This window comes from Panthera onca, chromosome A3 (assembly GCF_046562875.1).
Source record: "Panthera onca isolate mPanOnc1 chromosome A3, mPanOnc1 haplotype 2, whole genome shotgun sequence".
NCBI classification, from domain to species: Eukaryota; Metazoa; Chordata; class Mammalia; order Carnivora; family Felidae; genus Panthera; species Panthera onca.
This window is the reverse complement of record NC_138341.1, coordinates 119,732,585-119,755,542: the sequence shown is the minus strand read 5'-3', so window position 1 is coordinate 119,755,542 and position 22,958 is coordinate 119,732,585. Positions and strand designations below refer to the sequence as shown.

Here is a 22,958-nt window from a genome sequence, read left to right as displayed (position 1 = left end):
TTTAAGAGCCTTTCATGTACGGCTTGGGTTTACTATGTATTTTGAAAATTACTGCTCAATAGCTATTTTGGGAGATCAGCATTTTCTTTAGCAAGTTTAGCGATGAGGACCCATTTTCCCACCTGGGAAGGAAGAATCCTAGAATAATAGAACTGCATTAGAGAGGATAAAGAGGGACTGTTTATTTCCCCGGGGAAACTAAGAATAATAATCAGGAGGCGTCTATTATTTGCAGGCACTGCCTTGCTTAATCCTTGACAACCCTATATATTAGACACCATCGTGGCCCCCTTTTAATTGATGGGGAAACTGAGGCACAGAGAGATGAAATAACGTCCCCCTGAATCTCCCAAGTAGCAAATGGCAAAGGCAGGCTTCCGAGCCTGCGTTCCCCATTGTGCTACATGCACTGCTCTGAGGGGTATACGACCGACATTCATTCATCGCCAGGGACGTGCCAGACATCCAGGAAACATTATCACATGTCGTTCTCCCGGTGACACCAAGTTGGCATTATCTATTTCCAGGCACGTGAGCCGAGGCTTAGGCAACTTGGTGAGATTTAGCTTTTCTTTTTAATGTTGATTTATTTATTTTGGGAGAGAAAGAGAGCGCGCATGAGAGAGACAGCAGGGGAGGGGCAGAGAGAGAAGGAGGGAGGGAGGGAGAGAGAATCCCTAGCAGGTTCCGCGCTGTCAGCGCAGAGCCCGACGTGGGGCTCGAACTACCAAACCGTGAGATCACGACCTGAGCGGAAATCAAAAGTTGGAAGCTTGACGGGCTGAGCCACCCAGGTGCCCCTCTTTTTTTTTTTTTTAATTATCGTGGTAAGAACCCTTCATGTGAAATCTATACCCTGTAACAGATTTTTAAGAGCACATACAGTGCTGTTGGCTATACGCACAGCAGCGCACAGATGTCTAGAACTTATTAACCTTGCACAACCTAAACTTGAGATGCATTAAACGGTGACTCCCCATTTTCCCTTCCCTGCCAGCCCCGGGGCAACCAGCGTCCCACCTCCTGTTTGCCTGCGTCTGACCATTTTGAGTGCCTCCCGTTATGTGGAATCGGGCAATATTTGTCTTTCTGTGTCTGCCTTATGTCACTGAGTACAATGTACTCCAGGTTCTTCCACATTGTCGCCTGCGGAAGGGCTTGCCTCTTTATGGCTGAATTATACTCCGTTGTGTGTGGAGACCACGTTTCCTCGGAGGTCCAGTGGCGGAGGGAGGGGGCAGGTCCAGAGGCTGAAGGCCGGGGCGGTTGCAGGACGTGCGATGGCCAGGTCTAAACGTTCTCCGTGGAAGGATGAGAATCAGTGAAAAATGAAAAAGAGTTACTGAAGGAAAGAAGGTGTGGACGTCACACTCGCCCCCTTCTCATTGACCCCGGTCTTGGCCCCAATCCAGGTTATAAACCAGGGAGGGAGTCTGTGACTTCACCCATCCTATTAATTAAATAAAACCTTTATCTTTTCGAATGACAATTTCCTGCATGGTGTACTAAATCCCAGTGAGAATCCTCTCTGGAAGAAGAAAGGACCCCCTCCTTACAGACCAACTTTCCACCACATCCCATACATCCTCATGGCCCACAGCTACCTCTGCCTCGGCCCGGGAAATACAGGCATCTACAGGATGGAACGTTCTGGAAAACAAAAAACAAAACAAAACAAAACAAACCGAAAAACCGACCCAATCCTAATCTCCTCTTTTCTTCAGAGCTGACTTGAAAGATTGGCTTGAGTTTGAGAAGACTAAAATAAATGCGATGAATGTTACTTGAAAAATCTAGGATGTCGTTATGCACTGCATGTGTTTGCCCTAATTCCATTTTCTATTAGGTTATTATTAATTAGCATTTGTTTAGCATCAACTATGTACTCGAAGCCAGGCTGCTATGTATATGTAGGAGAATATCCGTGCCCAGCATGGGCCGCAAGTAGGATTTCTCGAAACAGGTCGCCACCCCCGTTTAGCCCCCCAGAGGAATGACGTGTACTCCAAAGAAACCTTCTGACAATAAATTTTCAGGGGAAACAACTCAAATAAAAAGAATCACTTGCCACCAGTGGGACTTTGCCTGCACTCACCATATGGGACAGGCAGAGTCTTGAGCCAAATAGAAACTTAAAAGGAAAAGAAAGTGAGATTTCACACAAAGTGACTAAAAATGTATTAGAGTCAAAGCCTCCAGAAAGTTGTAGATTAACTGAAAAATAGGAAGTGAGTACAGAAGTTATTTTTCAGTTCGGTTATTGCAAGGGCACCTAGTAGACGTAGATAAAGAGAATGACACTTACGCAGATAGGAAAGTTATACCTGGAGAAAGAGAAGCAGCTCTCTGAATGGCATGATTAAACAAAACAAAACAAACAAAAACACGCTCGGGTGGATTTTTGCCAAATTTCGAAGATCTGCACGGGGACTATCTGTGGTGTATTGCCTTCGTTCAAATTCCCCCCAGTGGCAGACTCTGAGGACGGGCGGGCTCCATCATTTGGGAATCCAGGCAGCACAGTGAGGGAGTGGGGAAGGGAGAAAGGCCAGTGCAGGGTCTGATAATAAATGGGTTGCACGCATCTCAGACTTGTTCCACTGAGGGGAGAAACTATGGTATTTTTCTACCGTTTTCTGCTCCGCACTGGTTCTAAAGATCCCAGAACAGCTCCCAGGCACAGCCTTGCCTGCGGCCAAAGTCCCCAGGCAGGGAGACAAGGGCGCACAGGGGATGGTTTGTGTCTTCGACCACTTTAGCATGTCCATTAGCCAGTTAGTGTGTATATATTACCTCTAGGGTGTACATGTGTGCATTCTAGAGAATGTGCGTGCAGTACTCAGAAGTATATGGGGAACGCTATATGCATTCCAGGCATATATTCTATAGAATATAGGTCATCTAGGGAAGAGGCTGCTGGGACAATGGGCTCGTGCACCAGCAAGACTGGCCTGGCTGCGGCAGGCAGACGTGGCCGTGGCCGCTGTGACGTTCACCATGGCTGCGGACCTCAGTAAGAGAATCCTGTGCCTGTCCCGCCCAGCCCAGCCTGGCCGAGTGCTTTCAGTCAGGGCCCGGGGAGCAGCAGGCTGGCCGGTGCAGGGGTGGGACGACAAAGAGAGAGAGGTGAGGCACTTTGAGGCAGACCCTCCTGGGCAGGGAGCGGCCTTCCATCATCCAACCACCAGACTTCACCCCGCTTGGTTCCTGCCTTCGGATCCCAGATTCTGCTCTGCTACACTCCCCGCCTCTCAACTCCAGTACCAAATTAAAAGGTACGTTTAGAATGTTTAAACTCTACAGACTGCTTTATGTATATAGTAGCATGTTACTATATACTTATAAAAATATATAAAGATATGTTGGGGGCACTTGGGTGGCTCAGTTAAGCATCCGACTTCAGCTCAGGTCATGATCTCACGGTTCGTGGGATCGAGCCCCGTGTCAGGCTCCACACCGACAGTGCGGAGCCCGCTTGGGATTCTCTCTCTCTCCTTCTCTTTCTGCCCCTCTCCCACTCACACTCTCTCTCTCAAAACCAAATAAACTTAAGTAAGAAGGAGAAGAAACCTTTACATAGCTATACAGGTATATTTACCTATAATATTTCATCTATTAATACACCTCCTTCTGGTCAAGATGGAAAATAAAACTTGGATGAAGAGATACAAATAACACAATCAACAAGTTTGCACCAAGTGGACTTGTGGCCGTCACAACCCTGGCAATTTCAGCGGCGTTACAGGGAAAGTACAGGCTAATGGAAGCACTCAGGACACCCCCGTCCTGGCTTTTCTACCATATAAAGTTAAATTATTTAAAAAAGAAACATTCTCCTGAGTGGTTGCAGGTCACTCTGGGTCAGTGAAGTTTTCCCTCTGGAGTTGAGACGTGAAATATTAATATGCTTGAGAGAGACAAGATTTATCGGTATCTGCCTCCCCGGGCTCCGCCCTTCGCCTCGCCCTCTGGGAGAATTCTCTCTTTGACCACCCAGATCCTAGGAGAGTGGGAAGCAGCGTCCGAGGGAAAGGGGAGAAGAAGGAAGAGTCAGAAGAAGAGGGCAGGCCAGAGCTCCGCGAGCGGGGTGGGGAAGCATGGAGATGAGAACCCCAGCTGTGCCGCAGAAGAGAGAATTAAGAAGGAACAGAGGGGCGCCTGGGTGGCTCAGTCGGTTAAGCGGCCGACTTCTGCTCAGGTCATGATCTCGCGGTCTGTGAGTTCGAGGCCCGCGTCGGGCTCTGTGCTGGCAGCTCAGAGCCTGGAGCCTGTTTCAGATTCTGTGTCTCCCTCTCTCTGACCCTCCCCCGTTCATCTCTGTCTCTCTCTGTCTCAAAAATAAATAAACGTTAAAAAAAAAAAAAAAAGAAGGAACAGAAAGACTTTTCAGAACTCTGGATCGTGGACCCAGCTCTGCAACGTCCCTTGTTCTTTGGGACGTAGGGATCCAAGCGAGACGACTTTGAGAGGCCTTCCTCTGGACGGTCCTTGAACGTGATGCACAGATTGCCCCACTTGGCTGTGTGTACAACCTCCCTACTCAGTGCTACTCACGCGGTGCCCCCCCCCACCCCGGCTCAGCAGCAGCTTGTTGGAAATGCAAAATTTCGGGCCCCAGCCCTGACCTGCTAAGTGAGAATCTCGGTGGTGCTGGTAGTGGAGGGTGGCGGTGACGTCCAGGTATCTCTGTTAGAACGAGCTGTCCGGGTGATGCCTCCAGACATTAAAAATGAAAGAACCACTAGCCTAGGTGATTTGGTGGCCTTTCCGGAGCCTCTGCCAGCCTCATCCCTGAGTCCAAGGAGAAGGGCCGCTTCCGGAAGTCTTGAATTCCATCCTCCGAACATATCAACGGGCCCCAGGTGTGCCCGCCCGCAAAACAAAGCTCTTGCCGGCATCCAGAGTGCCCCAGAGCCTGTAGGACGCCCTCCCCCTTCCCATCGGGCCTCCCTCTCTGTTATCCTGCAAGGTCCTTGCTAGAGATGCCCCCAAGGGAGGAGATAATTTGTAATTTGTCAGACACTAGGCTCTGCCGAGAGAAGAACTTACCAGCTTTGAGGTTCCAAAAACCCTTCTGCATCTTTGCGGATGGAGTGTGCTTCCCGGCCATTAAAAAACATCGTGGCTCTACGGACGGGCCAGAAAATCTGTACGTTTCTTTCAAATCCCTGTTGTGACTGTACTGGGTCGAATGAGGTCTCCCCTCCCCCCCGCCCGCCGCCCGCACGATGCGTCCACGTCGTCACCTCTCGTGCCTGCAAATGCAAACTTGACTTAGAAATAGCACCTTTGCAGATGGAATTAAGGTCTTGAGGTCATCTTGGATTTAGAGTAGAGCCTAAATCTGATGACTGACATCCTTACAAGAGGGAGGGAGATTCAAGAGAGAGACCCAGGACGAAGGCCATGTGGAGACAGAGACAAAGACTGGAGGGATGTGGCCACAGCCAAGGAAGGCCAGGAGCCATCAGAAGCTGGAAGAGGCAAGGACGGATTCCCTGCTGGAATCTCTGGAGGGAACACGGCCCTGCCTGCACCTCAATTCTCGGCTGATGGCCTCCAGGCCTGGGAGAGAATAAATTTCTGGGTTTTAGGCCACCAGTTTTATGATAATTTATTGTGGCAGCCCTAGGAAAGGAATAGAACCCTAATGTAGTCATGACCTTAACCTTACTCTCTCCCGGACTGCATTCCCCGCCTCAGAAAAATCTGAAAAGTGCTCAGGGTTATCGTAACAGGTATCCCACAAACACAGGAGAATTGTGGTCTGGAGAGAAAGGGGATTAATTAAAGATTCGCTGTCCTCGCAGGGAGACCAGTGACCAATACCACGCCAGGAACTGCGTCGAAGGTTCAAAACTGACGTGAGGTCCGAACGTTTTCCGTGATCCTGGAAAACTTGCTTAAGTAAACTGTGAGTCACAGGGTAGTTGTCAGGACCGTGATAACGACGCTGGCCTCGTGAGTACCCACGGGCTTCAGATGCAGGGATACAAGCATCAGAGTCCCGCCCCAACATTTACTTTGAGAATGGAATTCGCTCCAATGCGATCGGTAACTAGGGAGTGATTTGAACATAACGTGAATTCCGTGTTTACTTCCGGTAAGTTTCATCCTTGAGAAGCACTTAGGTGAATACAGAAGACTGTACCCCACTGAGTGGAGCTGTGTAGGGACACACACACACACACACACACACACACACACACACACACTTGTGCACACGCCTCAAACATCTCCCTCAGTTGGCCGTGTGCGTTATGAGCCACATCCATCCACACCTGGTATTCAACCCTCCCTCCGCTTTCAGAGGACCCCTTTGTAATTACTCCCCAGCTGCCAAAAAAAAAGCCCTCTTAACACAAGCAATCCTTGGGTGTCCTGAAAGGGAATGTGTCGTATTTACGGTAGTATTTATGTACGTTTTAGCCACGCGAGATATCAAAGTGTGCTGCCATGTTGATTAGGTTCCTATCTTTTTAAAAAAAAAAAATTTATTATTGAAGCATAGTTGACATCCGCTCTTATGTCAGTTTCAGGGGCACAACACAGCGATTCAACCATTCTGTGTATTTTTACACAGCGTCGTCACTAAAGTAAGTGAGCCATATCTGTCACCATACAACGCGATTACCATATTACTGACCATATTCCCTAGGCTGTACTTTTCATCTCGGTGACTTATTTATTTATAACTGGAATTTTGTGCCTCTGAAACTCCTTAACCCATTTTGCCCACCTAGTTCTTACCTTTTTGCAATCGGTCACTGATGACGTTTTTGAGTGTTGTACCCCGATCCCAATGTTTCTAGAAGCCCCTTGGTTTTAGTGCCTGATCTAGCATATAGCACAGTGATTTTAAAAATGCGTGTGTTGGGGCGCCTGGGTGGCTCGGTCGGTTAAGCGTCGGACTTCGGCTCAGGTCATGATCTCACAGTTTGTGAGTTCGAGCCCCGTGTCGGGCTCTGTGCTGACAGCTCAGAGCCTGGAGCCTGCTTCAGATTCTGTGTCTTCCCCCTCTCTCTCTGCCCCCCGCTTGTGTTCTCTCAAAAATAAACATTAAAAACATGTTGAGAAAAAGAATGCATGTGCCATGTGTTGCATTAAAATAGAACTGACCGTAATTTGTGTGGTGCAGTGCTGGGCCCTACTTAAACACTCAGTAAACGTGAGTTGTCGGTATTCACTAGATGAGAAAGTGACGGGCACATAGTAACCCCTCAATAAACATCCATTTCCTTTCTTTCTGTGATCTGCTATATAAATGCCTAAGCAAGTTAAACCACATCTATATATTTATCGCATAAAAACAAGAGGCAGTGGGAAGTAATTCTTTCCATTCAGATCTCAAACTCAAAGCTAGCACTGAGAATCTCTTGTTATTTCTCTCACCTGAACATAAATTCTTTCCAGAACTGTTTTTTAGCAAGTTGGTTACTGAACAGCAACAACAACAACAAAAATCCTTCTTTCTAATATGAACTTAATCAACTTTTTGAATTTGGTAAAATGAACCATTTATGCCAGAATAAAAGGTCGGGATATCTCCTCTATTTTCTTGAGGACTTTTTAGCCCCCTTGTCCCCAGTGGAAAGAAAGTGTGGAAATCAGGAAGAGAATATCTTCCTAGAGCCACCAGGTCCAGGTTCAGGATTTTGATTGTTTCACTGTCAAATCCACGGCTGTATCTCTTACCACATCCAATCTGTTTTCTGCAACACTCACCTGGGTTCTGCCACCTATGGACAGACGCGTTTTCCACTGCTGACTTGCTAGGTTGATGAGAGAAAAGCTCTCCAAAATCCCAGCAGATGTGTGTTTCCACTGAGGGTTTGCTTCTCCTTAAACAAACCACACAATTCTTTCCTGCATTAACGGATCACAGTGGAACTTGTATTCTGGGCTCTTGAAGGTTCTAGAAGAGGCCAAGCAGTGTTGCAGGGACACCAGGGTTCTCTCATCATTTGCCCACCTGGGTGTTCCAGAGAGGACGCTTTTAGGATGTCCTGAGCTTGGGGGAGTGCGGGATCCAAAGCCAGATGAGAAATCTGGGAGAGCGGCACCTGGGTGGCTCTGTCAGTAAGCTTCTGACTTCGGCTCAGGTCATGATCTCGCGGTCCGTGAGTTCGAGCCCCACGTCCAGCTCTGTGCTGACAGCTCAGAGCCTGAAGCCTGCTTCAGATTCTGTGTCTCCCTCTCCCTCTGCCCCTCCCCCACTCGCACTCTGTCTCTCTCTCAAAAATAAACATTTAAAAAATTAAAAGAAAAAAAAGAAATCTGGGAGATAACTCTACTTCCCATACCATTCCTTGGCCAGTTCTATGGAATTTCTTAATTATGCCCCAAATGGGAAACATACGGGAACAGTCCATTAACAGAAGGAAGAACAATCCTGTGTCGCCAGTCGTGAATACCCATGGTGCCCTGTAAGTATTACTACGTCAAGACACCTTTCGGAGGGGTGTCTGGGATTTCCCTCTCTTGTGCACCTCCTCTCTCTCCTCTGATTACGCCTGGAAAGGCCACGGGCTCTGCTCAAGGATCAGCCTGAGACTCCTGTATTTGAACACAAGGCATAGCTTCAGTCTGGCCTTTCACATCCCTTGGGGGCATCCCTGCGACCCTCGCTGACGCTCCATCGCAAAAAGTGTTATTTTGATGTGTTCATTTCCCGACAAAGTCGGGACAGAGTCATTGCTCTCCTCTCCCACCAGAAATAACGGATGAAAGGAAAGAAAGATCGCAATTACTGTACGGAAACTCACGTAACCTGCCGTGAAATGTCTTAGTCTTTGAAAGAAGCAGGTGCAGGAGAAAGAGATCGTTGTCGTAAGAGCCAGATCTGAGCGATTTCTCGCCGCTTCCAGAGCTTCCCTACATCAGAATCTTCTCTCAGATCTTCCTAGGTGGTTTCCCTTCCTAGCCGTTCAGAGCCTGTGGACACCCTCAGCAACGGAAGAAGGAAATCCAATAAATAAATGGTGATGGTGATGAGGAAAAGGATGATAGTGCCTGGTACTGTTCTGAGTCTCTACCTATTTACCTGTAGGTATTGACCTATTTAGTCCCTTATACAACCTTATAAGGTAGACCCTCATGTTATCCTAATTTTTTAGATGAGGAAGTTAAGGCACAGAAGAGTGCCATCATTTTCCTAAAAGCACACCGCTAGTAAGTGAAGGAACAGGGACGCAAACCCAGGCATTCTGACTCAAAAACACAGTCATAATCACTAGACAAAGGAGTCATGACGCTGGCCACACCGGAGTGGGCATCCCCCCTCCACCATCTCGCCTGCATGGTGTTGGATTTACCCTCTTAGAGAGTCTGTTTCATCACCGGCAAGATGGAAATGGCGGTAGGAACCCTTGCCTCGAAGTACTGTCGACAGAAGCAAATGAGACCAAGTCCGTGAAGCCCGAGCCCTCAAAGAGGCACGTACCTGCCCCACCCTGACTCTGTTCCTCACACAGCGCAAGGGCTTTTCCAGTTCTCTGACTCCTTCTCAGACCCGGCCCCGGCCATGCTCCTACCTATTGAAACACAGTAAAGATGGACAAGTGGGACATTTTCCTCTCACTGGCACAAACCCAGCTGTCATTTCTACCCCATGGCCCTTGAAACTAGCACCCTCAAAGGACTCTGTCCTCCTGGCCCTCCTGGAGGAGCCCCCGTCCTCTGGTCAGGCCCCATTTCTAGAAGCTCAGAGGATCCTTCGCTCCACAAAATAGTCACCATTCATATTATGAACCAAGCACTTCACTTGATGTCAGGATCTAAGGGTGAGCGATACAGACAGAGTCCTCAACTGCACAGAAGTCACAGCTCCCTGGAGAAGACTGGTAGAATGAAGGGAGGGGGACAATTGTAATCAGTGCTTTGAAAGACACAAGGTGCTGGGATATCAGGGAAGGCCACTCTGGGAAGGACACATAAGGGTGAAAAGGAGAGTCAAGAGTAGGGCAGACAAAGAGCATTGCGGTCAACTGAGATACCTCCAAGAAGACGCTGTCCCAACTCCCCAGGCTTCCTGGGTGACACTCAAGGGCCAAATTCCCCAAGCTCCCCTACTCCAGCTTGAACCGGCCATTCAGGTAGTTCCGCCTCCTCTTGGCATCGGTTTCTTCATCTGTACAATGAATGGGGCTAATATTTGTTTTGAGTGAGGGGAGTTTTGCCAGGGAGGATTAAATGGCGCAGTGTTATCGGCTGCTACTTCGTAAGAATGTTATCTCATCTCGGCGTGGGGGAGATTAAGAAGGGGTCAGACCTCCTTGACATCCTCCACACAAGCTCCTCTTCAGGATGCCCTCCATACCGGGCTTCTGTCCTCCCCAACACTGTCACCTAAGGGACCCCCAAAAAGTCTCCCCCGGTGCTTTTGGTGACTTGAACCGTGTTACAGAATTGCTCTGTTGTATGTCCCTGTCCTTGCCGTGCAAATGGTAAATAACTTTCCCACGTCGATCTCTCAAAATGGAAGTGCACGTTTGGTCAGGGAGCCAGAGGGGCCCCCTGAGCTCTCAGGACCAAGGCCTCATTCGAACCTCAGGACATTCTCAGCCTCAGGCTTATAGCGGAGACCTCCTGGGTAGGATTCCCAGCCAGCTGAAAGGACAAGGGGAACTCTCCTTTGTTTGAGTCCAAATAGCGTTAATGTTCCACTTCCTGTATTTACCTTGGTTCCCCAGTTCGGAAAATCTTCCCTTTCGGCCCCCAACTTCCTTTCCCCCTTGGCAGTGCTCTCCTGGGTTTTCAGGACTTGCGGGCCCACAGCGTGACAGGAGCCGGCCACTAGGCCCCTCCCTCATCTTGCCAGTCTCAGAGGAAGCTCCTTTGACCCTCCACTGTTATTATTACTATTATCCACATTACTGTGACCGTCGCCACCCGGGGCCCACCCTGCCTCCCAACCCCACTTCCCAAAGTCCCATTTTTCACAGGTTCCACAGTGACTCCCCTGCCCCAGCTGCTTCCACTTGGCCCTCACATACCACACACCATATACGAGCCCACCAGGTAACCCAAGCCCCCTCCCTCACCCCCCAGCACCCCCAGCCATCCCATGGGCCTCCAGCTTCCCATCCACACAATACCCACCCCTGATTCACTCTCTCCTTCTTAACCTCTTCCTGCCCTAGGCTTAGCCCCATGTGGCTTTTTTACATTTAAATTAGGAACGTTAAATAAAACCTAAAATCAGTCCCTGGGTTGCACCAACCGCATTTCAACTACTCCATAGCCACGGCCACGTGGTGAGCGGCGGCCATATTGGACGGTAACCATATAAAACATGTCTGTCATCCTAGAAAGTTCTGCTAGATGATGCTACACTAGAGAATGGGCAGTAGTGAAAGGTTTCTCAAATAAAACAATACCAGACAAGCGAGTTGAGAAAACTAAACGATAAAGCAGAAATGACAATTTCTCAGTGATAATGAAGAGAACCCAGATAATTCCTACTGGCCAGGGCTCTCAACCCACACCTCCCTGTCTGATCAGGCCTGCAGAGTTCAGCCTGCTGTCACACAAGGGAACCCAGAAGTTACCAGTATATTGATGATCATGAAACCTGGTTACTCTCTCGGTTGTTCAGTTGCATTAAAAGAAGACATTTTTGGAGCTGCTTTGGGCCTTCCACTGGATGGGGGGCTAGTAACTGGTTAAAATTGAAAGCAGCTACTCCGTGGAACGCTATTTTTCTAGATAACAACAAATCATGGGTTTGGCCTGATTGTCTCCCTCTATTGCGTTGTCATCATTTGGAAGTCAGTCTAGAAAAGGAAGGAAGCATGAGTTTGTTGATCATTTGGGTTCATGTCCCACCTCTGCTGCCACTTAATAGCAGTGTGACCTTGGGCAAGTCACGACATTCCCCTGGTTTCTCACGTTTCTCACTCATAATAGGAAGGGAACGTTCCTCATGCTAATTCCACACAAGTGTTGGGAGAACAAGACGGGATAATGAAGGGAGAGTATTCTATAAACCAAGTGCCCCGCTAACAAAAAAAGGGAAACATCCATGTAGTGCAATGGCCAAACCCAACTTATCAGTCTATGCGCCTAAACTGCCTAATTGGCCCAAAGTGGTTCGCCCAGAAGCTGCACACCAGATACCATCATGCAACTCTCTGGCTTCTAAAATAGTGATCCCCAGCCCTCATTTTCTTTCTGTACGTTTTTGCACCACCCTTTTGATTTTTTGAAATTTTAGCAGAATGCTTAGCGGAATTAAAATCTCTGAATAGCAGGTTTTAACAGGTCAGCCATGACCACAGCGCTGTCACTACTGAGTTATAAAAATGTCTCACAGGGTCTATAAAAGCCTCCAGTTGCTGGATTGTGCCTTTGGTCTCCCTCCATCTCCGTGACGCTGCTGGGGTAACGCAGCTCACCATCCTGACAAGGTACTGTTCTCATGCGTGTCAGAGGAAGGAGGTCTTTCCTTGCTGCTGGCTTGGCATTAAGCTACAACTCCTCGCTCTTAATCATAAGACATTACACCCCATCACCATCCCATTCAATCTAAAAATCCACGCACAGAGGGGCGCCTGGGTGGCTCAGTCGGTTGAGCGTCCGACTTCGGCTCAGGTCATGATCTCACAGTCCGTGAGTTCGAGCCCCGCGTCGGGCTCTGTGCTGACGGCTCAGACCCTGAAGCCTGCTTCGGATTCTGTGTCTCCCTCTCTCTCTGCCCCTCCCCTGTTCATGCTCTGTCTCTCTCTGTCTCAAAAATAAATACTAAAAAAAAAAAAGAAATTAAAAATTCACGCACAGCCATAATACTCACCAACTGTTACATGCTGATCACGAATTTGACAATATTTCCCACAGGGGGCTAGACTACACCCACGAATCATGGGATCCTTTTGAGGACTACGGCTCTACATGAGCCAAGATTTCAGAACTAAGACTGAGACTCTAAAATCTACAGTCTAGACTGGTTTTAGAACCCAACTTCCAGAACTGCTATGTTTTGTTTGCATTATAGCAAATACATTTGGACAGCTATTTGCTCACCAAAAAACATTTCTCTGTACATCGTGTCCGATAAAGGCCTCGAGAGCTCTATTGTCTCGTGACTCCCCCACCCACCCAGCATCACCTCTATGACATCATTTCCTCTGACTCTCTCTTTCACTGCGTCTACTTGGCCACAGCACCTTCTCGCTTTTCCTTGCACCTTCCAGACTTGCTTCTGCTTCAGAGACCTTACTCACGTTTGCTCTGCCTGGAATGCCTTTCCCCTAATTATCCATGTGGCTCACTCCCCATCTCCTTGTTCAAAAGTTGTTGTCTCCAGGATACTTCCCTTAAACATCACAGCTAAAATTTTTACCCCTGCTCCCAGCATTCTTTATGGCCCCCTACCTACCTACTCCCATTTAGTACTTAGCACCCCCCGAAATACTAATACGACATTTACTATCTTCTCTCCATGAAAACAGGATGTTCATTGTATTTGTAGCACCTGGAAGAGTTTCTGGCACAGAATTAATGTGCAACGAATATTTGCTGAATGAAGGAACGAACGAATGAATGCCATTTGGCCTGAACAATAGCTCGCTTCAGGGAGGAAAGTAAGGGCCAGAGAAAATCGGTGGTTTGGCCAAAGTTATGCTATTTCGCACCAGTCAGGCCGAGATTTTAATCCAGACTCAGGATTTACAAACTTTGTGGCCTTAAGCCTCACCAGATTGAGCCGAACTTTCTTCCTTTCCAAAAGGGGCATTGTAATCCCTGTCTCAAGCCCTTGCAAACATGCTGATCAAAAGTACGGAAGCAGCGGGAATGGGGAAGAAGGGGACTGAGCTGGGGAAGCCTTGGGGGGCGGGGGGTGGGGGAGGGGTGTCTCAAGGAACCACTGTAGTCACACAAGTGAACTAAAAGTCCCCGGTCCGGAGAGAGGAGCCAACACAGGTCTGTGGGGTTCTGTGCCCTGTCCGTGTTTCTCTGGGAGGCTGCGCTCTTGTTAAATAAACACTGAAGACTGAACACAGTCTCTAGTTTCCACCCACTCTGGCTTTTGCAGGCACACACAGAGCTGGCCTTCCTTTGAACCAGGCCCTAGACACCCCCTAAGCAGAAGCAGATTGACTGGTTTGACATACACCAATGAGGCCATTTTCTATGGCTGGCCCTCTTACGGCTGTCATCATTTTCCTCTTTTAGAAACGGCTGAGTTATCACCCCTCCTTTCCAAGCTTCCCATCCGTAGCAGGGAATATGGCTCGGAGATCAGACCCACACGGGGCGTTCACCTCAATCTGACATGTGCCCTCTTGCAGCCGTGTAACTTGGGACAAAGTCAAAGGGATGAAAGAAAACATTTGCACTCTGGCTTTTAGTTGGCCACGTTCACGGGCGCTCAAATTGCATCCTAAAGGAAGTGAGAGTTTGGGGTTTGTGATGTGAGCTGAAAAGCCAAATGGCTTTTCGACAACTTGCAGCAAAAGGCCCAGAAATTTTGACGCCATGAGAAAAGCAGTAAAAATACAGAAAACTTTGAGAAATCAAAGTACTGGCAATATTTATTTTTTGACCCCTCTGTGGGTGAAATTTTCCCCGGAGTCTCTTGAAACTCTAATATCTTCTATTTCAAGGCAGAAGCCATTTTATTATTTTAGAAACAACTGGAAAATTGCTATTTGATCCTTCAATATTATCATTTACTATATTCCCCAGAAAATAAGTACAAATTTACTAACCGAATGCCTTTCTAAAAATTTTAAGTTGCTCTGTGCATTAAATTAAGCCTTGCTAAAATTGGAAGGATCTACGTACTTTAGATTTCTTTTTTTTTTTAATTTTTTTTTATGTTTATTTATTTTTGAGACAGAGAGAGACAGAGCATGAATGGGGGAGGGGCAGAGAGAGAGGGAGACACAGCATCAGAAGCAGGCTGCAGGCTCTGGGCCAACAGCCCAGAGCCCGACGCGGGGCTCGAACTCAGGAACCGTGAGATCGTGACCTGAGCTGAAGTCGGACGCTCAACTGACTGAGCCACCCAGGCGCCCCCGTACTTTAGATTTCTTAATACTTGAGAGGCTATAAACATAGGCAGAGAACACGTTTTCAAATTGTTGTCAGACTCAGCTTCAAAAGCCACTCAACTCTACATCAACCACCCTTCAGCGTAAGTAGGTTCATACGTAACTTCTCTATCTACACAAAAGAGTCGATGCTCATTTACCTGCCCTGGGTTCTACACTAGGTTTCTGGGAGCTGAAATACACATCTCAGGAATATATGTACGTACACCAATTTATTGGCATAAAGTCTCACAAGACGTGATCTCTGATACACAATACAGTCCAGGGAGAGTATCTCAAAACACATCACTGACATTTATGAAAATAAGGTTATTTATGTAAAATGATTCATGGGATGTAATCTATATAGCGGGCAAAGCAGTTAATGGTTTACTTGATAAGGCATCTTTTATTTAGTTAGTTTTATTTTCTTAGAGAGAGAGAGAGAGTGCACGCAAGCATGGGGCAGGAACAGAAAGGGAGAGAGGAAGAGAGAGAATCCTAAGCAGGCACCATGCTCAGTGCAGAGCCCGATTCGAGGCGCGATCCCGCAACCCTGGGATCATGACCTGAGCCCAAATCAAGAGTCAGGCACTTAACCGACTGAACCACCCGGGTGCCCCAATAAGGCACCTTTTAAACGGATGCCATGCAAAATACATTTAGCGTGTCCCATATCAAAGATAAATCTATACTTTCAGTGTTTCACAACTGCATAGTAAAACTGCTTGTTTTAGAAAAAGAAAGAATTCTCGGAGCTCCTCCTCATAGCCATAGGATAAAACAACGAAGAAAATATTCCCAGAAACTCATTAACAGACGTAAAGGCATCTGATAAAGCCTCTGCCTTCTCAGATTCCCAATGGAATGCCCAAAAGACCACAAACATGTACTAAAGTCTGCACCAGCATCAGAAATGTCCTAGACGGCAGGGGAGACAAAGAAGGATGGCAGGCCCCAACTTCGTCTATGAAACAGCAGCAGGGAGACAGAAGGGAGGACACTGAAAAGAAATCCATCACTGGGCTGAGAGCCACAGACAAGGCAAGCCACAGGCCAGTGGGGTCCCTCTCACCCCTGGGGGTTAGCAACATCTGGGTTCCCCCACCGCACTTGGTGGTCTCACATCTTCTGGTCCCATCAGCCACGGCCCGCCCACAAAGGCCACCCCCACGTCCACTCATGTTTCTAACTCCACCTCCTTCCTGAATCGCTGGATGCCTCTGGGTTGTCAGAGTCAGAGACGGCGATTGAGAGCACCCCCAAGGATTTCATTTCAGCCTCAAGGATTTCGTGAACACTGAGGGCAAACTTATACAAAGAAACTTTTAACATATCTTGCTTAACAAGGAGCTAATGCTAGATAAGCCTTGATGTTTTTTAATAGCAGCTCTCCAAGTATGTAGAATCTTTGTTTAACATGTAGATTCCAGGAACCTGTCCCCTGAGATCTTGATTAAGTGGAAGAAGAGGAAGGTTGACAAACTGTCAATTTTAAGAGAGAATTGAGATCATTCTAAAGCGGGTAGCCTGTGACCAACATTCGAGAAGCATTGCTCTAAAGGCCAAGAGGTTTTATAAAGAGTGAAAAGACCCTGATGCTAAGAAAATTAAGTCTGCTTCAAAAAAAGATGGACGTTGAAAAGAATCAGAAAAAAAAAAGTGTTCTTATTCGAAGAAGAATTGAAAAGACATTGGTTTTATCAAAGTATTGCAGTCAGACACAAAGATAATTTGAGATAAAAAAATGCACAGATAAACAAGGATTACAGAATTTTGAAATCAAATGAAAAGATTTTGAACTTCTAGAACAATGACAGTCTAAGGGTGACAAAAAGCTACTCCTTCCCATTACAGACTGATAGAAATCCTGGATAAATTACCCGATTTTTAAAAAGTGCATGAAAGTCCTCGGAGAAAAGAAAAATAAATCCCAAGAGTGAAATAGGGGAGGGGAGTATATGAGCTGACCCTGCTCATACCAGGGTCACGTTCAGGGTCAACCATACCAGGGTCCTGACCCATACCAGGACACGTTCAGGTTTAGGTAACAGGCCTCAGGATCCCAGGGGTTTCACTGTCCACAGAATAGAGGTCTTTCTCAACTTATGATGGGGTTGCATCCTGATGAACCTGTTGTAAGTTGAAAATATAGTAAGTCAAAAACGCACTCGATGCACATAACCTACCCAACCTTCGCCTAGCCCGCCTTGCAGGTGCTGGGAACACTTACGCTGGCCTACAGTTGGGCAAAACCATCTAACACAAAGCCTGTTCTATACTAAAGTGTTGAATATCTCATGCAGTATACTGAATACAGAACTGAAAGTGAAAAACAGAACGACTGTACAGGCACAGAACGGCCATAAGTGTATGGGTTGTTTACCCTGTGATCACGTGGTTGACTGGGAGCTAGGCTCACTGCCAGTGTGTAACAAGACAAGAAAGTATCCTACCCATCTAGGTAGGCCGACTGGGGAAAAGATCCAGATTTGAAATGCCAAGTTCCTCCTGGATGCGTATCACTTTTGCACCATTGTGAAGTTAAGGGACCGTCTATACACAATTCACATTGTCAGGGACCGTCTATATACAGTTCAAGGTCCACCCAAGGCATGGAGTGGAATCAGCCGTGTATGTAAAACCGAGATCCTCAAAGAGCTGTTCAAAATTCTGACGGGGACCAGAGAAACCCCGAGCATCACCATGAAGAGTCGGCAAGGAAGTTTCCACAACACAGACCCAGTGGATTCTGACAGAAAAGCCAATCGTTGCAGAAGACGAGCTCAGAATCCAGAATCACAAACCAGATGGGAAAAAGGGAGCACAGCTACAGAAAGCTACCGGGCACAGCAAACAGAACAATTCGGAAGTCGTAGCTTGTTATCTAAAGGAGATGATCCAATGAAATATATTACAAATGACTAAAAGAAACAGTAACGAATGAAACAGATGAAAAAAGGAAGCAAATTTGGTAAAGACTAACTTCCAGACTAAATTAGAATTTGACTTCTCGAATTTAAAAATACAACGAATTGTCAAGTAGCCTCTTCGTTAAAATATTAGTGAACCGACTGCAATAATGTAATTATTATGATGCATATAATATATAATGATGATCAAGTTGGAGTGAGGCCAGGAATGCCCGCATGATTAAACATTAGGAAAGCCCTATAATGAAATTCACCTCATTAGCATATTAAAGGATAAAACTCATACGAGCATCTCAAAAGATGCCCAAAAAGCATTTGATAAAATTTAATAACGGTCCCTGATTTTTTTTAAGTAGTCTTAGTAAACCAGAGGCAGGAGAGGGAAAGGGGACCTCCTGATAACAGCCTCTACAGCCTATCTCGATACAAGTTCCAACACACATCCTATGTTGCTAAGCATTTAGCAACATTTCCTTTAAAGTCAGGACAAAGGGAAAGAAATTCTCTGATCATTGTACCTACTCAGCATTATGTAGAAGGTCCTCGTCAATGCAGGCGGGAGAGGAGAAGCAGGAAGAAGTATGAAGGATCAGAAAGAAACCTAAGAAACATTTCTGTTAGTCACATAGAGAACACTGACTATATAAGACAATAGAGGAAAATAATATTAGAACTCTTTGAAAATATTTAGCATTACTGCCAACCATATGGCCATATATTAAAATTAATATCATTCCTCGATCGATAATTAGAAACTATAATAAAATTAAAAATCTCATTCTTAAGAACAACAAAAGTTACAGGATATCTAAGAATAAATTCAACAAAGGAAATGAAAAAGTTAAGAAATTTATGAAGGAAATTATGCATTTGTGCTTAAGAACATAAAAAGAATTCTAAACGCAGAGAAAGATACGCCATGTCATTGAATAAAAGAACTCAAATTATAAAGCAGGCAATAGCCTCTAAATTAATATATAAGCACGTGTTTCCAATAAAAATCACAACGGGGCTTTCCATGGCAATCAATAAGCTGATGCTAAAATTTATACGAAAGAGTAGAGGACTGAGACAATTTTGAAGAATAGGGATGGGTGATTTGTCCTACTATTTATCACTATGGAGCCACAGTACCTAAAACAATGTGGCATTGATACAAGAAAAATCTACCAATATGTGGCGGCATTAAAAAATTGACAGGAAAGAATTTATTTCACTACATTGCAGCAACTGGCCATCCAAATTGAAAAAAAAAATTAATGTAATCCCTACTTCATGCCGTACACAAGCATAAATTCCTTATGGATTAAAAACCTAATTGTGAAAAGTAGAAGTTGAAAACCTTTGAAAGAGAAATATGGGAACAAATATTTATAAGCTGACAGAAAGGAAGGTCTTCTTAAGCAAAAGATAAAAAGCACGAAACATGAAAGATTGACTAATTATATGAAAATAAAAAACTTTTATGAGAAAAGACAACATAAGCAAAAAGAGAAGCTGCAGACATGTGGAAGTTATTTCTAACTCTTAGAATAGGAAAAAAATCTAATCCAGAACATATAAGGAATGCCTATAAATCAGTATTAAAAAAAGACAAACCAATAAGGAAAGGTCAGAGGTTTTGATCAAAGATTCATGGAAGCCTAAGCAAGAGGGACCAAAAAGCACATGAGTCGTGATCAATATCTCAAGCAATGAAAGAGACATGAAATAAACCATCAGATATACACAAATTTATCAAGTCTAATAATACCAAAGGTTAGTGAAGATACTGTAAAAATCAAGCCAAAAAAAAAAAAAAAAAAAGGCTTTCTTTCCCAGGGTCCTCGAATATTTACAAAAATATGATTACATAATTAGGCTTTGATGAAAACCTCAAAACGTTCCAACGAGGAAAAGTCTCCTACAGCCTATTCTCCGACCACAGCGGAGGAAAACCAGAGGTTTGTTTCTAGAACAGGAACCAAGAAAACAGCCACTTTGGACATATGACCTAAATCCCGAAGGGAGAATGTAAAACCCTCTCAGGAGGAAACATAGGAGGATATGAAATATACTAAACCTCTCCAAAGTAATGATTAGGTTGAGAAGAAAATCAAAACTGCAAATTCAGAACATTTTGAAAATTGTCATAACAAAATCAGCATAATAAAACTTGAAAATATAACTAAAAGTGGTAAGATTTCAAATGCCTCTGTTTTCTCAACGTTGTTCTATTGGTCCTCGTATGTACCTCTAAAAACAAGTAAAAAAAAGAATGAACTGTTTGTACAAATACATATATGCATATGCACACATGTGTGCATATACACATACATATACACACATGTATGCATGTATATTCACGTGCACGACGTAACCTCTGTTCTGTGTAGATAAATAGCATAGAAAAACACTGAAAGGGCACAACAAATAATAATAGTAATACCTATTGGTAGTGAAAATGGGTTTTTTATTGTATATTTCTCTCATGTTCAAAAATAAGTACGTAATTTAAAATTTTAAAAATAAGAGTAAATTCACTAATTGGTAAAAAAAAAAAAAAAGTCCTTGAATTTGTTTAAAAGCGGAAAATGTCTAGGTTTCCATCGGTTTTGGTTTTCCTTTTACCTTGTTCATGCTATTTGCCAATTAGACAATACTTCGAATATTTCTTCACCTCCTGAAATTTTCTTCCATTATTTTTGTGATTCTCATCACTGCTCTCTCATTCAGCAGTACCAGTTATGAGCCTATAAGATTTCTTCCCCAGCCATGACCTTCTCTCTGCTAACGCAGACGTCTTTGTCTTTTGCCCTCGTGCTACAGAAGAGTTTTTGCCAAATCAATTATTTTGTGCTTATAATGTACATTCAATCCTTCTACCTCTAGTCCATGCTACGTCCTTCAAGATCAAGGCTGGATCACAGCCATTCTTGGTCCTGACACAGGGTCCATGTTCCCCAACAGTTGGTATGGTCACACTTTTTACAGGTTGCGAGTCTGCTCGTTGTTACATGATGTCTCATTACGGCTTGGTTCACCATTTTCCTAATTACTAAACATATTGTACATGTTTGGGGGGCCATTCTTCTTATCGCTTCCATGAGTTTCTAACTATTGTCCTTTGGCCTTTTGCTTTGTCTTCTTATTGGTCTCTAGGAACTCTTTGCATCATTGTATAATCTGATTTCATTCTATACGAAACCCTTAATACGTAAACAGCATGTGCATATATAACATATAATTAGACATAAAATACCTGCTCTATCTCTGATGTTTCTTTGCTTTTTGTTGACATGTCCTTTGTTATATACCAAAGCTCCTATCGTTGTACTCGACTTACCAATCTTTTATGTTTTATTTATGAAAACTTTTCCTCCTGCTAGATCATACAGATGTTCTCCTCTATTTTCTCTTGGAGGCTGAAAAATCGTGTCTTTAATATTTAGGTCACATTTCAAAGCGGTCACTCCATTAAGTGTTTCTGAATTAACGAAACGGAGCAAGTTCAGCTCTGTACTTGAAGCGCCTGACGCTTGGGAAATCAGAGAAAGATCTAGACCAGGATCCGGCTCTGCCTCTGCGTTAGAGAGCTTTTCCTAGGTTCTGCTGTGTAATAATCCGCGTCCAAATCTTGGTTTGCAAAACCAACCTTTGTTTTTCACTCACATCACACAGTAGCTGTAGTTCAGCCATGGCTCTGAGCCTCTGCTCCAAGCCGTAGGGGATCTGCCGGTCTGTGCATTAGGGACCAGGCTGAAGGCACAATCTCTACCTGGTTGCCATGTGCTGGCCTTGTGGCCGAGGGGTAGAACAAGAAAGTTGGTGGAAACTTTCAATGGCTCTGGTCAGTCACATTAGAGTCCCAGAGTCAATAGGAGAGAGAGAATATTTTGTCTGCAGAGAAAGGTGACAAGACCAAGAAATACTATAAACAAATAACATATTCTCTCGCAGCAGCTCCTTTCAAACTAGAAGGCTGGTGGTGTATTTATTAAAGAGGGTTCAAAAATCGAGCTTTCTAGCCACTCTGGGCCCAGGGGAAGTGCTGATACAGTACAAAACGGCAAGCTTTCTTTGGCATCCCCAGCTGAGTCCCCCAGCTGTGGCTCTTACAAACGTTCACCGCTGGTGCAAAGGAAGGTAAGATCTCCTCCCCACATGTGTTGAAACGGTTCTGCATTCCAACACGGCCAAGGCTCAACCACCACAAGCCAGCACCCTGGGCCCCGTCCCGGCCGGGCTAGAATTGGCCGCAGAGCCTCAGGTTGAGTGAAGGAGGTGATCAGAGATGGAGAGAAAAGAAAGAAAACCACAGGCCCCATTGGCAAGGGGAACGAACGCCGCTTGGCATCCAAAATGTGAAAAGAGCTCTTCTGTGCTTTGGCTTTTGGCCCACCTTGGCTTCGGCCACCGCCATTCATTACCTCCACCTGGCCGGGCGGTGACCCACCCTCATTCTGTCTGTAGCAACAGATAACGTGCAGAGGCATGCCTGAGCTGTCGCCTGTCGGAGTTCCTCCTTCAGTTTCTCAAGACCTAACCCACATGCCAACACCTCCCTCGAAGCCGTGCTGTGGGCTGCCCGTGACCACGCTCTGCCCTCCGTAATTAGAATGGAATCTGAGCTCACCCTGGAATGCACGGGACGTGCAGAAGGAGCCCGGCAGGATGGTTCCTCCAACCGTAAGTCCCAGCCAGAGCACAAAGGCTCGTGGGGGTAGAAACAGGCATGGGGAGGGCAGGAGGAGGAGCACAGAACCCAGAGTTTGCCTGCCCTTCTCTCTGCACGAAACAGCTCAGAGGACTTAGCAAAAGAGCACTTCTGCCAGGCAGGAAGCGTCTTGGCCCTTTGATTTAAGCCATGGTTCTCTACGTGTGGTCCCCGGTGGACCCTGGATCCATTGACTGGAAACTTGTTAGAAATGCAAATTCTCCCGTCCCCTCCCCCCCGCTCCCATACTTGCAATGTGTCAGCAACTCTAAGGATGGGTCCCACCAATTCGTCTCT

The 22,958-nt window shown here is 45.7% G+C and overlaps 1 long non-coding RNA gene across 4 annotated transcripts; it reads right to left on the bottom strand.

The window, feature by feature from the left end:
- Positions 1 to 594: 594 nt before the first annotated feature.
- Positions 595 to 13,331, bottom strand: LOC132668665 (uncharacterized). 4 transcript variants are annotated; one of them, XR_009605683.3, is made up of 5 exons: positions 12,791 to 13,331; positions 8,766 to 8,945; positions 5,050 to 5,255; positions 1,021 to 1,299; positions 595 to 747 (listed from the first exon to the last, which is right to left on the bottom strand). It is a non-coding gene; the product is annotated as an uncharacterized LOC132668665 (long non-coding RNA). The 4 variants fall into 4 exon arrangements; XR_009605682.3 differs by lacking the exon at positions 595 to 747 and having other exon boundaries at positions 754 to 1,299; XR_009605691.3 differs by lacking the exon at positions 595 to 747 and having other exon boundaries at positions 754 to 1,290.
- Positions 13,332 to 22,958: the final 9,627 nt, after the last annotated feature.